At 38.8% G+C, this 18,693-nt stretch overlaps 1 protein-coding gene and 1 pseudogene across 1 annotated transcript in view; one reads left to right on the top strand and one right to left on the bottom strand.

Annotated features, from left to right (window-relative positions):
* PARK2 (parkin RBR E3 ubiquitin protein ligase) overlaps positions 1 to 18,693 on the bottom strand; it is a gene marked incomplete at its 5' end in the record, with an annotated part of 1,031,565 nt that overhangs the window by 923,731 nt on the left and 89,141 nt on the right. The gene's annotated exons all lie outside the window — the stretch shown is intronic.
* On the top strand, positions 14,831 to 15,886 carry LOC102819243 (annotated as a pseudogene).

Genomic DNA, 18,693 nt, shown 5'->3' with positions numbered 1-18,693 from the left:
GATGCAATACGTCATCTGATCTCTTGACTGCTGCTTCCATGAGTATTGATAGTTGATCCAAGAAGAATGAAGTCCTTGACAACGTCAATTTAGCACTTGAAAATTTCAGAGCCAATCACTATGGAAAGCACTGAACTCGGCAGAAATGGGAGTAAACACACAAAGTGAAAAAGAAATAACTAGAAATACAACCCAAAGTAAATGTTTTCCTAATCATGACATTCTTTTCCATATTTAAATATTCCTAGAATTTAACTGAAATATTTCTGAAATGTTTGTTATTCTAATGTATGATTCATAGGCCTGCCGATTTCATGAAAATGTACATTTAGTTGGATATGTCGTGAATTCCATAACGCTAAGAAGTTAAAGAAATGAATGCGAACACTGTAAGCACATTGCTGTTGTTGTTAGGTGCCGTCAGGTGGGTTCACACCTGTAGTTTCTGAGGCTATCAATCTTTGCAGGAGCAAAAGCCCTCACCTCTCTCCTGTGGAGTGACTGGTGGGTTTGAACCGCTGACCTTGTGGTTAGCAGTGCTTACCCAACAGTACCACCAGCGGTCTTTAATGACATTGTTGTTAAATGTCAGCGAGTCAGTTCTGACTCATAGTGACACTGCATAAGGTTTCCAGGGAGCAGTTGATGGGTTTGAACTGCTGACCTTGTGGTTAGCAGTCCAGAGCTAATACTGTAGCACCACATACCAGAACTCCTACTTCCAAAAATCAGCCTGGGAAACCCTAGGGAGCACAATCGTACCCCATAGCAATGGATTTAGTTTGGTTTTATTAGGAGTCCCTGGGTGGTGCAAACGCTTAAGTGCTTGGCTAGTAATTGAAAGGTTGGTGGATTGAGTCCACGCAGAAAATAAGGTCTGTCAACCTACTTTTACAGTTATGGAAAACCGTAACATGCAGTTCTAATTTGAAATACATGGAGTTGCCCTATGCACAGTCGTCTATAAACTCACTGAAATCTACATCTGCTATAGTGAAGAATAATAAAAAAAAGTCCATTAAGAAAGGTTTTGTTCAATGTTTGTTATCAAAGATTACGTGTTATTATTAATGGCAGTTGTATCAAGCTATTAAGCAGAATATATGCAGAACTGAATTTAATTATGCAGCTATTAAATTAATAAGCTAGTTATACACATATATGCATAGAAAGATCCTAAATATATATTTACATTAATATATGGATGGTGGTTGGTTGTGTACCATCAAGTTGATTTTGACTCATAGCGAACCTCTATAGGGTATCTGAGGCTGCAAATCTTTATAGGAGCAGAAAGCCTCATCTTTCTTCCATAGAATGGATGGTAGATTTGAACTGCTGACTTTGCAGTTAGCAGCCAGTTTGCAATTGCCTACATTAGCAGTACTCCTTGAAATATATGTAGAGATTTTGAAAATTTTTAGGGACTTGTAATTTGTGGAAAAATGAGCTCTGGTAGCGTAGTGGTTACGAATCAGGCTGTGAACCTTAAATTCACCAGTTCGAAACTGGTGTTCCGCAGGAGAAAGATGAGGCTTTCTGCTCCTGTAAAGATTTACAGCCTGGGAAACCCTGTACAGGGTCGCTATGAGTCGGAACCGACTCCATGGCACACAACAACAACAACAATTTGTGGAAAAATAAATTAGACCGAAGTAAATTGGCACTGTGGGTTAATGTGCTAGAATGCAAAGTCATTTGGACCGCAAGGTCAGTGGTTTAGGCTTACCAGCCACTCCTCAGAAATCCTATACAGACATGGTCACTATGGGTCAGAACTCATGCAAAGGAACTTAACAACAACAATGTGTGGCAAAACAAATTAGACTAAAGTTAATACAGTATTGTTGTTGTTGTTGTTAAGTGCCGTCGAGTTCAAGTATGAATTCAAGTATGAATGTTTTTAAATGAGTGGGGGGAAGAAAACCAAACAAAATCGTTTAGGACAATTGTTGTAGTGCTGTGAAGTTGGTTCCAACTCCCAGTGACCCTGTACAGAGTGTCCAAGGAGCAGCTGTTGAGTTTAAACTACCGACTTTGTGGTTCAAACTGCCCATGTGGTCCAGTGCTTTATTCCACAGGCCACACCAGAAGAATACACAGTGGGGAGAAACTTCACATTGATTATCATAGGGACACATGGGGGAACAGAAGAAAGAAAACTATAATTTTATCTTCTTTATATACTTCTTCTGTTTACACTCATATAAAGGGCGTGCCCTCTCTTAAAATAAAACATCAAATTAAAGTAACTGACATTAAACACAGCGGCAAACAAAGGCAAATGGTCACTACTGAGTTGGAAAGGCTGGAGAACTTCGGAATGCATTTGGAACATGTGCTTGTAGAAAATGCGTTATCTGCTGAGGTGGGGGACCGGGACCTGCATGGAGGTTTGAGGAATACACAGGAGTCAGCAAGTAGAAGAGGAACAGAAGGTGAGGAGTTACAAACATAGACAAATACACAGATTAACATCTACACATATACATGAGGGAGCTTCAAAAATACATGGAAACATGGGATGAAACAATAATGAAATTTTACTGTCAAATTAGAAGGAACCCTTGTGAAGCCTTGTGGTGCAAAGATCAGGCACTGGACTGCTGACCAAAAGGTTGCAGGAGAGGGATGTGGAGGTCAGCTTCTGAGAGGATTACAGCCTTGGAAACTCTGGAGCAGATGTACAGCGTCAGGAATCAGACCCAACTCAGCAATGGGTTTGGTTTTTGTTAATGTTGAATTCATCTGTGGTATAATTATGACAGAAATCTTAATCCGTTTACAATTCTTTTATTTAATCCGTTTACAATTAATTTCTTGTAATGAAAAAAACAAATCTCATTTGTAACACTCAAAAAAAAAAAGGTAATGGAATTTATTCACCAACTTTTTGAAGTCTGCTCAACCGTGTATACACTCACAAACACACACACATACAAACTGTTGTCGGAGAGTTGAGTCCACCGAACAATGGCACCATGTATGTCCATGAAGAAATGAACCCTACAGAAGATGTTCACTGCTGTGAATTTTCTGAAACCAATAGTCATTTGTTTCAGCCTTGGTACCTCCTGGTGGTCAGTAGGTTATAATGCCAACCTTTCATAGCTAGTAGCACAGTATGTAAGGAGCGCTGGTAGGGTAGTGGTTACAAATTGGCCTGCGAACCGCAAGCTCAGCAGTTTGAAACTACCAGCTGTTCCACAGGAGAAAGATGAGGCTTTCTGCTCCCGTAAAGATTTACAGCCTGGGAAACCCTGTACAGGGTCGCTATGAGTCGGAACAGACTCCACGGCACATAACAACAACAACAGCATAGTACACTTAAGTTTGTTCCACCCACCACTGCTCTATGCAAATACACACGCTCATCACACTCATGTTCCACACTATCCCACAGGGAAAAGACTCCTGGGATTCTGCACCAAGACCACACTTGAGCAGCTCCGCATCAGAATGGATGCTGCCCTGCAGGCCCAAGATGTACTTCCTCCTTAGAAGACTAAGCTAGAGAGTGAGGTTGTATGATGAGAGGGAAGGAAGCACAATGCACAGATCACCTATTCAACAGGAAGAACACAAGAAGAGGCATCTACCCACCCTAACATTCTTTGGAACCAGAATTCCTTTGTGTGAATTACATCAGAAACAATGCTTGCTGAGCTCACTCCCACAGGCCTTCCAAGTCAGAGATCAACATCAAGTCCAGTCTGATCACATGCCCTTTACAGAATCAAACAAAAGGTTTCCACATGGTTTTTGAAGCCCACAGAGTATATTTTTCTTTGTTGTTGTTGTTAAGTGCCAAGTCGGCTCCGACCCATAGCGACCCTGTATCGGGTTTCCAAGGAGCTGCTGGTGAGCTTGAACTGATGACCTTCCAGTTCAACCAATTTTGAAGTCCAGCGCATTAACCCATAAATCCACATTAGGACTCTTTACTTTGCACCACATTTAGTTCCTTTTGAGCTGATTGGCCAAATGTGGTTGTGTGATGGGAAATATAACTTCTTATGATACTCAAAAATTTGTTGAATTTTGTTTGTGTCTTTAATTGCTTGTATCCAATGTCCAGTTCCTCTTACGAGTCCTGATACCATAGTGGATTAAGAGCTGGATTCCTAACCACAAGGTCAGCAGTTCAAATCTACCAGTTGTTCTGTGGGAGAAAAACAAAGCTTTCTGCTACAGTAAAGATTTAAAGACTCAGAAACTCTATACAACGTCACTGTGAGTCATAACTGATTAGATGGCACACAGCCACTACCATCATAAGAGTTCCCATTAGTAAACAAAGTTGTATATAATAGGGATAAGTATTATTTGCCTAAAGATATACATGGTATAAGATAGCTAAGAAAGGAAATCTGTTAATTGATTATAAATTTAAGATAACTGCATTAACATATGTCGGGTATTTGTTGGCTAACCTAAGAACAGTGATTCACATCCACCTTGAGCTGTCTGCTCCGGTAAGGATCACCAGCCTCGAAACCCCTATATCGGGTTGCCATGAGTCCAAACTGAATTGATGGTAATGGGTTGATATTAACACATATTTCTGTTCCAGTACTTTTATGTTTACATAGATAACAGTACTCTTTAGTATCCAATCGTATGTCCAGAGAGAAAATTATGAGTAGGCAAAACAACTTCCCTCCCAAAATGTCTTTGGTTCAAGATCTCATATATCAAGCATTAGCCTGGAGGAGATGTTTATAGTCTGGCAGTAAAATTTGCTGGGGGGGAATTTTAAAATTTGTTTATAATGAATATGAAAAAAGCACCTAAATTATCCGCATTCAAAAAGAAGTCACTATGAAAAGAATCCAAGTACAAAATATGCCTCCTGATACCTTCTCCATATGACTAGGTAGCTCGAACTGAAGTGACTCATAAATCTTCACAACCTAGTCCACCCCTGGACATATCAACTGCAACTGGTCAGCTGTGATTTCAAAGGCAGATGCCTGAGATTCTGTTGCTGACCATTCTGGTCTGCTGGAGCAGCTTCATGTAGGTTACTCAACCTAGCCTCGCTGTAATTTACATCTTATGCATTTTGTTCCTTTCTCATGGAGACCTGACCACAGAACAAGGGTTTGATTGTTTGTTTTTCCGAATCACCCAACTTACCATCAGCCGGCTAGGTGGTTCTCTTTAAGCCCTGTAGAAGAATTGTGAGTGACTCCCATTCTACTTATCAAATGAGGTGGGTTGTCTACTCAAAACACACGGAGTTATATTAGGCATCCGCCATTCTGTGGCTACAGTGAAATCCTCCTATTAACTCTGCTCAGACCAGCACATGTTCTTTCTGAAAGTCGACAATTGCTTGGGTTTAAATTACTGATTGTGACTCCAATCCCCAAACCAAAATATATGTAGCTAACCACAAGTTGGATGGTGATGTGAATATTTTGAGGCTGAGAACATTCTATTTATCACTAACACCTGGTGCACAGCAAATATATCATGACTTGGCTACTTATATAAAAGCCCATCTGTGCAAAAATGGCCAAGAGCCTGCTCAGACTTGGCCAGCCCTAAAATATGGGTGCCAGGAAATGATGAGCTCGATGACCTTCATAACCCAACGAAAGGAAGAGAGCTGGCAACATGTTTCATGTGAAACGGTCATGTGGACATTATTACAGGAAACACTCAAATTGTGAAAATTACTAAAATAACAACAAAAACTATGTATGTTAACACACAGCCCATTTCATCAATTATTTCACCTTGTCTTTTCCATGATAATTTTGGGGCTGCATGTGTTTTGCCATCTAAGATTTAGTGACGATGTAAACCTAATACAATTTGGAATAATCTATGAGTATGAAAGTCAACAGTTGACGATTTTTAGTGTATTTTTCGGCCTCAGCTCCTTGTACATGCAAATTAGATGTACAATCATGCCTTTATGTGGGATATGATGAGTATGAAATTACTGTTCATTTACTAGGAAATTGTAGGTAGTATGAAGTCATGTTTTCTTAAATATTTTATAACGTGTTTTTTATAGACCTGGAAGCCATATTAGCTACACATATGATAATGTAAATATATTTGCATATAATTACACATTTGTGTTTTGCCAAATTTCCCCTTGTCTGACAGTCAAAGATAAATCGAGTGCCAGTCAATCCTGGCCATACTTTCTTGCTCTGGGATCACGTTTTTTTTTTACCTCTAGTGTTCCCACCAGATTGAGACTGCAGTATTTTATAAACAACAGAATAAATGTTACTAACACTTCCAATGAGAGACAGTTTAAATGAATGTTCTATAGTCCAATAAAGTCTCAAGGGAATAAAAGAGAGTTCATGTTACTAACACTTCCAATGAGAGACAGTTTAAATGAATGTTCTATAGTCCAATAAAGTCTCAAGGGAATAAAAGAGAGTTCATGAGAAATCCAATCACTTTGGGAACACTTGCAGTGGAAATATGTTAAAGGGTCAACTTTCACAATGTTTCTACACTTCAAAATGCCTTAATGTAAATGGCATATTCAGATTGTGGGTATAAGTGATTTATGGTGTGGGGCCAGTGTATGTTTCCAAAGAAAAGTAGTGAGAATTGAGTATGTGTGTTAAGGTAATATTCTTTACAATACTGTAATCATTTTTCTGAAGCTGTGAGAAGGAAACCCATTCTATTTTATTTAATGCCCCAAACACAAGAAGAATATGGTGGAATGATATGTAGATTCTAAGTGGATTTAGAGAAGGTTGAGGCATTTCCTGCTCCCCAAACAAAATTTTTCCTTCAAGCCACTCCTCATTATCCCTTACAGAATCATGGTCACAGTGACTCAACAAAACCAAACTCAAAAGCACATGCCTATAGAAGAGGCAAAGGAGCTCTCGTAGCATAGTGGTTATGAATCGGGCTGCGAACCTTAAGGTCAGCAGTTCAAAACTACCAGCTGTTCTGTGGGAGAAAGATGAGGCTTTCTATAAAGATTTTCAGCTTCGGATACCCTGTACAGGGTCACTATGAGTCGGAACCGACTCCACGGCACATGACAACAACAACAATAACATAGAAGAAGCAATCTGACTGATTGCAAAGCTGACTAATCACCTGAGATAAGGATGACTTTGCAGTTGAAGGCAAGAAGCTAATTACAACTTATGTCGATCTGCACCCTGGCCCTTATGGGCTCTGTTCCTGAGGCTCTGGGTAAAGTCAGAGTCACTGCCTTGGAACAGCTCCACGACTCCTGAAGCAAAAGAGACTTGGAGAGACAAGAGCACAAAGCCTCAAATCCAGTCAGCCACTCACCCATTCCCTTGGGGACATTTACTTTTGCATTTTCTATGCTCTGGGCACCTCGGTGGGCCCTGTGAGTCACAGGAAGTAGGGTACTTGCCTCCATGTATGAGAATTATGTGCATTATGCATAAATCATATCTAAGAATTGTAATATGATTTGCTAGGTGCAGAGATTGACACAGATAAGAGGAAGAGAATAGGGGCCTGTTGATCTCAGATGAAGAGGCAATGCCTAGATTGGATTCCATTAGAAGATTCAGAGGAAGCACTTTTGATTTTGCAAGGAAATGCATTGGGATTCAGAAACGTAGGAATCTCTGTCTTCCAGTTTCCTCCAAAATACATCAGAAGCTTTGTTGACCCTTCACCTCTAGATGCCAGAAGTATACAAATCAAAGAAAAATGATGGTAATATTGATAGTTGATTGGGTTACTGACATAGAGTTATTAACTTCGTGTTGAGTTACAAAAGATGGTGAAAAAGTAGACATAGTAGCAACACTGTCTTACAAAATAGTCAACATTGCCTTCCTACACTACAGGGCTTCAAAAAGTCCATGGAAAAATTCCATAATCTTTTACTATCATTTTTCCATGAACTTTTTGAAGACCTCTATATTATATTTTCTTTGCATGCCTTGTAAACTTTGATTGATAGTAGATGTCATGATATTTGCCATGTTGGATGTTGACTACTTTTTGTCTTCCAACATTCTTTTAACTTTGTGTTGGATTGTAATTCATTACTTGGTAATAGTTTGATACTTTAAGATCATGTTTTTAAGATTTGGTATATGGGTCTACAGAAGCAATTTGTTTAGAACAAATGATTAGCTACCACTGGAGTGTGACCCTTCAGAGTATGCTGGCAGAAGGCCACTGATTATGAAGTTCTCCAGCCTAGTTGGTGAAAAGAAGATATAGTCTCATGATTGCATATCCTTTTCTTGTATGAGAGCTTTGGGATAGCCTTCATACTCAAATCAGGATTCAATTATTGTGCATTGTTTAATTTCCCAACACTCTGCCTACAAATTCTAGCTTCCTTGTTTTCCCTAGACTTTCAGATCTCTTTCAAACTCTTCTTCAGAGAGATTCCATGAGTGCTATCTGGAATCTTTACGAAGGCAGTAAGTGTAGAAAATCAAGACCTCAGTTCTGTGCTCTCTGTCTCTCAAGGATCACTGACTTCTTCTGCCAGGGTTTTGAACACCACGGTCTAAGATACACTGTCAGCATTTTGTTTGTTTCAGGAAAGGGCCGGAAATTCTGTGACTCACTCTCTTGGTGGAAACAGAACACTGGTACTTTACTATCAAAACTGTTAAAAATCTAGCTTGACAATAATGTGGTAACAAAAGCAGAAACCACAGTCTTTATACTTTTTAACTCAATTCAGAGTATTCCACCTTAATAGATAGACCACAACACTTAGCCTTTCCTGGCTTCAATGTTTTGTTCTTTTTTCAACTGCCATCTCTATACACCCAATTTATCTGACTGTTCATTGTACAGTGGTGATTTGTGTGTTGCTGTACTGAAGGACGCTAGGCCACTGATGTTTCAAATACCAACAGCGTCATCCATGAGGAACATATTATAATGGAACTTTCAGAATAAGAACAGACCAGGAAGAAGGAATACACAGTCTACTTCAGAGGGATTAGTAATAGAAAATCGTATGAATAGCAATGAAACACTGTCTGCTACAGTGCCAGAAGATGATGTCCTCAGGTGGAAGACACAAAAATCCAAATGAAAAAGACCTACCTCCTCAAAATAAAGGTACTCCAATGCCATAGATGTAGCAGAACTTTTAGGACTTTCATTTGAAGATGGAGCAAAACTCAAAATGGGGGGAAAAAATGGCTGCAAACATCTACTGATAGTTGGAACAAGAAATGTACAAATGATGTACAAAAGAGAATTGGAATTCATCAAAAATGAAATGGAACACATAAAGATCATATTCCTCAGTTAGTGAACTACAATGGACAGTATGGGCCATTTTAATCAGAAAAACATATGGTTTACAATGCTGGGAATGACAAATGCAAGAGGGATTGTGTCACATTCATAATCAAAATGAGCATTTCAAGATCTATCAAGAGGTACAACACTGTATGTAATAGGATGGTATACGTGTGCTAAGATGGAAGACCCATTAATGCCACTAGGACTCAAATGCATGCACCAACCACTAAAATTAAAGATAAGGAAATTGAAGAATTCTACCAACTTCTTCAATCTGAAATTATTCAAACATGCAATCTGATGCACTGATAATTACTGTTGATTTGAATTCAAAAGTTGGAAACAAAGAAGATCAATAGCTGAAAAGTATGGCTTTCGTGATAGAAGAGATGATAGAGATCATGTGATAGAATTTGGCAGTACCAATGACTTCCATTGCAAACATCTTTTTCAAAAACATAAGTGACAACTACAATTGTGGACTACACTAGATGGACTACACAGGAATCAAACTGAATACATCTGTAAAGAAGAGATGAGGGAAAGAATCAATATTATCAGCCAAAATAATGCCAGTAGCAGACTATGGAACAGACCATCAATTGCTCATATGAAAGTTCAGGCTTAAGCTGAAGAAAATTAAAAACAAGTTCACAAAAGCCAAAATATGAACTTGAATATATCCCATCTGAATTTCAAGACCATCTCAAGAACACAATTGATGCATTAGACACTAATGACTGAAGACCAGAAGAGTTCTAGGATGACAATAAGAAAACCATACCTGGTGAAAAAAATAAACAAAAGGGCATTAAAAACACAGCGAAGTAAGAAAAGACCAAAATGGATGTCAAAAGAGTTTCTGGACCTTGGTCTTGAATGTAGGAGAGATAAAAATGAATGGAAAAAATAGTGAAGAAAAAAAGCTAAATAGAAAATGTAAAAAGGTATCTCAAGAAGACAGAGTAAAGTACTGTACTTACATTGAAATATGAAAAGACCTGGAGTTAGAAAACCAAAAAAAGGAAGGACACACTCTGCATTTCTCAACCTGAAATAATGAAAAATAAATTCAAGCCATGTAATATTGAAGGATTTTATGGGCAATATTGAATGATACAGAAAGCATCAAAAGAAGATAATAAAAAACCCCCAAAACCCACAGAATCACTGTATCAAAAAGAATTGGTCAACATTCAACCATTTCAAAAGTTAGCATATGATCAAGAACTGATGATATAGAAAGAGGAAGTCCAAGCTGCAATGAAGGAATTGGATGAAAACAAAGCTCCAAGAATTGCAGGAGCATCAGTGAAAATATTTCAAGAAACTGTTGCTAAAATGGAAACAATTACCAGTTCATACTGAAAAATTTTGAAGACAATTACCTGGAAAATCAACTAGAAGATATCCATAATTGCGATTATTGCAAAGAAAGCTTAACGTCCATAAATCAGAAATTATGAAACCATGTAATCAATATCACATACAAGTCATACAAGTTAAATTTTGCTGAATATAACTTAAAAAATGGTTGCAACTTTATAATGACAGAAATTCAAGTCATATTCAGAAGAGGACATTGAAATAGGTATATCACTGCTGATACTTGGCTTAAAGAAGAGAATACCAAAAAGATATTTACGTGTGTTGCACTGACAATTCAAAAGCATTCGACTTTGTGAACTATGGAAGCAGAATTATATGAAGAAGAATATGGCATTAGTATTGGAGGGAGACGTATTAACAACATGCGATATGTAGATGATACAACTTTGCTTGCTGAAAGCAACGAGGACTTAATGAATAAGGAAGACTGAAGAAGAATTGATGCATTGGTGTTAGGGTGTTGAGAAAGAATATTAAAGTATCATAGACTGCCAGAATGTCAAACAAATGTGCGTTGGAAAGACTACAACAAGAATGTTCCTTAGAAGCTAAAATGAACAGTCATCGTCTCTCATACTTCAGACATATTATCATGAGGACCAGTCCCTGTAGAAGAACATCATGCTGGGTAACGTGAAGGGTAAGTGAAAAAGAGGGAAATCCCCAAAAATATGGACTGGCAGAGTGGCAGCAGCAGTAGGCTCAAGCATTTGTGTTATGGTGTAGAACAAAACATGTTGTTGTTGTTAGGTGCCATCGAATCGGTACCGACTCATAGCGACCTTATGCATAGCAGAACGAAACACTGCCCAATCCTGGGCCAACCTCACTATTGTTACCACACTTGCGTCCATGGATGCTGCCACTTGGCCAATCCATCTTGTTGGGGGTCTTCCTCTTTTTCTCAGACCCGCCACCTTACCAAACATGATATCCATTCTCCAGTGACTGGTCCCTCCTAACAGTATGTCCGAAGTATGAAAGACGAAGTTTGGCCATCTTGGCCTCCAAGGAGTATTCTAGCTGCCCTTCTTCCAAAATGGATCTGTTGGTTCTTTTCACGTCCCACGGCACTTTCAATATTCTCCTCCAACACCATAACTCAAAAGCATTAATTCTTCTACAGTCTTCCTTATTCACTGACCAGCTTGCACATGCACATGAGGTTATTGAAAATGACATGACTTGCGTCAGGCGCACCCTAGTCTTCTAGCTGACACCTTTGCTCTTCAACACTTTTAAAAGGTCTTGTGCAGCATATTTGCCTAATGCAGTATGTCGTCTGATCTCTTGACTGCTGCTTCCATGAGTGTTAATAGTTGATCCAAGAAGAATGAAGTCCTTGAAGTCCTTGACAACTTCAATCTTTTCTCCGTTGATAGGAATGTTGTTTATTGGTCCAGTGGTGAGGATTTTTTGTTTTCTTTACATTGAGAAGTAATCCATTCCGAAGGCTGTGCTCTTTGATCTTCATCAGTAAATGTTTTAAGTCCTGTTCACTTTCAGCAAGCAAAGTCGACTCATCTGCATATAGCCACATTTTTCTTCATAGAACCCAGCTTCTTGGATTATTTGCTCAGCATACAGGTTGAATGTTATTGTTGTTGTTAAGTGCCATTGAGTTGGTTCTGACCCATAGCGAACCAGTATAGGGTTTCTGAGGAGCAGCTGGTGAGCTTGAACCCCGACCTTGCAGTTCAAACTGCTTTGCAGTCAGGCGCATTAACCCACAGTGCCACACCAGGACAGGTTGAATAAGTATGGTGAAAGAATACAACCTTGTCACACATGTTTCTTAATTTTAAACCATTCAGTGTTCCCATGATCTGTTTGAACACCTGCCTCTTGGTCCAGTTAGAGATTCCTCACGAGTACAATTAAGTGTTCTGGAATACTCATACTTCGTGATGTTGTCCATAGAGTGCCATGATCCACAGAATCGAAAGCCTTTGCGTAGCCAATAAAGCACAGATAAACATCTTCCTGATATTGTCTGCTTTCAGCCAAGACCCATGGACATCAGCAATGATATCCCTTGTTCCACAGCCTCTTCCGAATCTGGCTTGAACCTCTGGAAGTTCTCTGTCAATGTATGCTTGTAGCTGTTTCTGTTTTACCTTTAGTAAAACTTTACTCACATGGGATATCAAAGAGATAATCCGATGATTTCTTCATTCCTTTGGGTCACCTCTCTTTGGAATGGGCACAAATACGGATCTCTTCCAATCAGTAGGCCAGATAGTTTGCTTCCAAATTTGGTGATTCTAAATAGTTTTAAATAGTTGTTCGAACAGAACAGAACAGATTCTAAATAGTTTTAAATGGTTGTTCGAACAGAACATGGGAACACTGAATGTTTTAAAATTAAGAAAGGTGTGTGATAGAGTTGTATTCTTTCACTATATTTATTCAACATGTATGCTGAGCAAATGATCCAAGAAGCTGGGTTATTTTGAAGAAAAATGTGACATCAGGATTGGAGGAAGACTCATTAACCACCTGCAATATGCAGATGATACAACCTTGCTTGCTGAAAGTGAAGAGGGCTTAAAATATTTACTGGTGAAGATCAAAGAGCACAGCCTGCAGTATTTGATTGCATCTCAATGTAAAGAAAGCCAAACTCCTCACTACTGGACCAATAAACAACATTCTTATCAACAGAGAAAAGATTGAACTTGTCAAGGACTTCATTCTTCTTGGATCAACCATCAACACTCATGGAAGCAGCAGTCAAGAAATCAAATGATATTGCATTAGGCAAATCTGCTGCACAAGACCTTTTAAAAGTGCTGAAGAGCAAAGATACCAGCTTGAGGACTAAGGTGCGCCTGACCCAAGCCATGGTATTTTCAATAACCTCATATGCATGTGAAAGCTGAACAGTGAATAAGGAAGACCATAGAAGAATTTATGCTTTTTGAGTTATGGTGTTGGAGGAGAATATTGAAAGTGCCATGGGATGCTAAAAGAACCAATAGATCCATTTTGGAAGAAGTGCAGCCAGAGTACTCCTTGGAGGCCAAGATGGGCAAACTTCTTCTCTCATACTTCGAACATATTGTAGAGAGGAACCAGTCAATGAAAAGGGATATCATGTTTGGTAGGGTGGAGGGTCAGAGAAAAAGAGGAAGACCCCAGCGAGATGGATTCACCAAGTGGCAGCATCAGTGGGCTCAAGCATGGCAACGATAGTGAAGTTGATCCAGGATCAGGCAGTGTTTCATTCTGTTGTGCATAAGGTTGCTATGAGTCAGTACTGACTCGATGGCACCTATCAACAACAACAACAAATAGTTTTAAAACAAGAAAGTTGTCTGTCTGGGTGGTATCTTTTCACCATATTTAGTCCATCTGTATTCTGAACAAATCATGAGAAGCTGGATCATATGAAGAAGAATATGGCATTAGGATTGGAGGAAGACTAGTTAACAACCTGCAATATGGAGGTGATACAACCTTGCTTGCTGATGAAGATCAAAGTGTACAGAATTCCTTCTGAACTCCTGGTGTGGCTCTGTAGGATTAGCACTGGACTGGGAATCACAAGGCCTGCAGTTCAAACCCACCAGGTATTCCTTGAAAATACTATACATTGTTGCTATGAGTCAGAAATTTACTCACTGGCACTTAGCAAAAATCACAACAAAGAAACCAAAAATCAGTTCCAATTTATACCAAACATACCACAACAAAATCAAACATAGGGACTGTTGCCATCCTCACAGTTCTTGCTGCTACTGTACCAATCCCACCTAAATTTAGAGATTATATCAACATTAGATTTGATGAATTACATAATAGTGACCAAAGATAAGAGGACTTATGGAACGACATCAAGAACATCATACAGGAAGAAAGCAAAAGGCCATTAAGAAGACAAGAAAGAAGGAAAAGACCAAATTGGATGTCAGAACAGACTCTGAAAATTGCTCTCCAGTGTAGAGATGCTAAAGGAAATGGAAAAAATGAGGAGGTAAAACAGCTGAATAGACAATTTCAAAGGTCAGCAAGAGAAGCCAAAGCCAAATATTATCATGAAATGTGCAAAGATCTGGAGTTAGAGAATCAAAATGGAAGAACATGCTCAGCAGTTCTGAAGCCGTTGGAATTGAAGAAAAAAAAAAAAAATTCAAGACTCAATTTGCATTATTGAAGGATTCCATGGGCAAAACGTTGAATGATGCAGAAGTATGGAAAGAAAATGGATGGAGGTCTACTGGCTTTTGGTCTTTTGAGCGGGAATTGCTCTGAGCGCTGCTAGCCAGATGATTGAGGAGGAGTTATTGGACTGGACACCAACAGTTTATACACCAAATGTGAAGCACTGCTGGGTCAAATGTTTTTTTAAATAAAAACTATCAGGAAAAGAAATGATTAACAGAGCCAAAATAAAATTTCAAAGTACTGTATTATTGTTCTATTTGCATCAAGATGTCAGACCAAACAAAAGCCTATAAGAAAAAGTCTCCACAATCAAAAAAGAAATCCCAAAAGAAAAATTTATGAGGAAGAGGAGTTGTCAGAGAAAGAGGTTAGAAACACACTGGGAAGTAAAACAAAGGCTATTAATCTAAACCAGATCAGGATAGCTCCCACCAAGAGAAAAACCTGGAAACCCCCTTCAAAGACAAACAGAGAATACTTGCAAACGATGATAGAATCAGTAATAACAATTTTGAGTAACACTATTGAAGAAATGAACAAATTCAGTACCATCTGAACTTTCTGAAAAATAAAGATTGCTACAATTGTGTGAAACTCGGAAAGTCCCTCCCTGAAATTTGAAAAATATAACTAATGCATCAAATCTACTGAAATGGAAAAAGTACAGCACAGAGCTAATGAAGAAGGTTTGGCATTATTGCAGGAAGAAGAAGATAAAACAGTAGAGACTACACTGTCAGTGACTGGGAGTATTCAGAGCCTAAAGCACAAAATTCAAATTCTGACAACTGAAATGGAAGAAGAAGAGAAGGTAAAAATGATACTTCAAATATATGATCCTGGGGTTCTGTGTCTTCCAGAACTTTCTCAGGAGAGTCTCAAAGTACCTATATTCCTGGAATAAATTTTGATGCTAATTCCAAACCACGAAGCTTTTCTAAAGAACTTGGAGACTCTTCATAAATCAGTCCAGATGAAGAACATGTTAACTTTCATCGAAGAAACCTGTTCCAATTTCACTTTATCATTCATGATTGAGATGGTACAGATGGGTTTGAAGTCCTGGACATAGAGGAGCTAAACAAGGCATATGTCATCATTGATTTAGAATCAGTCAAGCACTAAGCTACTACTGCATGCCTATTAGAATTACGTTCCTAGGTATTTTCCAAAAGTAATTGAAAACTTACGTCTCATGTATCTGCACACAGATGTTCATCGCAACTGTACTCATAATTGCCCACAACTGGAAGCAAACAAGATGCCTTCAGGATAGACAAGCATTCATCTAATGGGATACTCTTCATCCATTCATAAAAATGAACTAGCAAACTATGGACAGACATGGAAGAGCCTGAAATGCATAGTGCAGAGTAAAAGAAGGCAGTCAGAATATGCCGTACAGGCTATAATTCTAACTCATTGCTATTGGAAAAAAGGAAAAAATTCAGAGACAGTATAAAGAGGCAATCAGGGACTCAGGTGGAGGAGGGATGGGGTGAGGAGATGATGCCCAGGGCATTTTTAAGGCAGTAAAATTCTTTTGTAGAGTCTTCGTGTGACATGGTAGGAAAAGCACTAGACTGTTAACCACAAGGTCAGATGGTTCAAATGAATTCAGGATCACTATGAGCCAGAACTGATTTGATGGCATTTCACAAAATGTCACTGTTCTGTTAGATACAGTAATGGTGGACACATGACGTTATGTATTTTTCAAAACAAATAGGACTATATAACATAGAGAGTAAACCGTAATGTAGACTATAGCTTTCAGTAATAATGATGGTTCACTAGTATTACTCCATAAACTATAAATATAGACCATACTAATAGATGTTGTTGGGAACACGGTTGATCTGAAGGTAAAGAACTGCACTACTAACCACAAGGTTGGCAGTTTGAGTCTACCAGTCACTCCACAGGAGAAAGAGGAGGCTTTCTGCTCCCATAAAGATTTATATCCTTAGAAACCCTATGTTGTTGTTGTTATGTGCCATGGAGTCGGTTCTGACTCATAGAGACCCTGTACAGGGTTTCCGAGGCTGTAAATCTTTCTGGGCAGGGCTATAAATTGGAACTGGCTGAATGGCACAGAACAACAATAGATGTTAGAACCCTGAGAAACTGTGTAAGTGGAATAGAAAGGTATATGGAAGCATCTATAGGTTCTGCACACCTTCCCACTACAACTAAAACTACTCTAAATATAAAGACTATGCAAAAGAAATTGTACCTCAGAGAGGAAATGCTGGACTGACAGAACTAAGGGCATTGGGGACCAACAAGAGAATTTCTGGACCATATTGCAGACATCCGTCACCTCAAAAGATCAATGACAACCAGACCGACTCATGAAGACCCTCCTTCATTTCATGGGTGCCGTCTCAGGTCAGGCTTGTCTGAGGACAGAAAGCAAATCCCATGGAAATAAGTGGTTGTTTTTAGGTGCCATTGAGTCAATACTGACTCATTGTAATGTGATACACAACAGAACAAAACCCTCCCCAATTCTGTGCTGACCTCACCATCGCTGCTATATTTGACCCCATTGCTGCATGAGGATCTTACTCTTTTTCTCGGACCCTCCACTTTACCAAGCATGATGTCCTGCAGGAACTGGTCCCTCCTAGTAATATGTCCAAAGTATGAGAGATGAAGTCTGGCCATCATGGATTCAAGAAGCATTCTGGGTACACTTCTTCCAACACACATTGGTTTGCTTTTTTTGTAGCTCATGGTACTTTTACTGTTCCCTCCAACACCATAACACAAAGGCATCGATTTTTTACAGTCTTCCTTTGTCACTGGTTAACTTTCACATGCATATGAGGTTATTGAAAATACCATGACTTAGGTCAGGCGCTCCTTAGTCCTCATATTGACATATTTGCTTTTGAAGATTTTAAAGAGGTTGTGTGCAACAGATTTGCCCAATGCAACACGTCATTTATTTCTTCACTGCTGCTTCCATGAATGTAGACGGTAGAACTGAACAAAATGAAGTTGTTGACAATTTCAATCTTTTCTCCATTTATGTGGGTGTTGTTTATTGGTCTAGTGGTGACGTTTTTTATTTTCTTTACATTGAGATGCAACCCATAGCAAAGGCTGCACTCTTTGATCTTCATTAGTAAATACTTCAAGTCCTCTTTGCTTTCAGCAAGTAAGGTTGTATCATCTGCATATCACAGGTTGTTATGAGCCTTCCTCAAATCCTGATACCACGTTTTTCTTCATATAATCCAGTTTCTCAGATTATTTGCTCAGCATACAGATTGAATAAACATGATGAAAGAATACAACTCTGGCACACACCTTTCCTAAATTTTAACCATTCGGTGTTCCTTGTTCTGTTAGAACAACTGCCTCTTGGTAAATGTACAAGTTCCTCAAGAGGACAATTAAGTGTTCCAGAAAACTCATTGACTGCAATGTTGTCCCTATCTTATCATGATCCACACAATCGAAAGCCTTTGTACTGTTAATAAAACATAGGTAAGCATCTTTCTGGTATTCTCTGCTTTCAGCCAAGATCTAGCAGATGTCATCAATTATATCCCTCATTCCACATCCTCTATGAATCAAGCTTGAACCTCTAGAAGTTTTATGGTAATGTATGGTTGCAGCCATTTTTGAATGATCTTTAGCAAAATTTTACTTGAGATGTTAATGATATTGTCTGATAACTTCTGCATTCCCTTCAGTCAGCTCTCTTTGGAGTAGGCACAAATATAGATCTCTTCTGATCAGTTGGGTAGGTAACTGTCTTCCAAATTTCTTGGTATAGATGAGTGAGTGCCTCTAGTGCTGCATCAGTTTGTTGAAAGATTTCAATTTGTACTCCAACAATTCCATTAGCCTTCTTCTTTGCCAATG

Source organism: Chrysochloris asiatica, unplaced genomic scaffold, assembly GCF_000296735.1.
Source record: "Chrysochloris asiatica unplaced genomic scaffold, ChrAsi1.0 scaffold00453, whole genome shotgun sequence".
Taxonomy (NCBI): Eukaryota; Metazoa; Chordata; class Mammalia; order Afrosoricida; family Chrysochloridae; genus Chrysochloris; species Chrysochloris asiatica.
The sequence above is the reverse complement of the archived record's forward strand: the minus strand, read 5'-3'. Positions and strand labels throughout refer to the sequence as shown.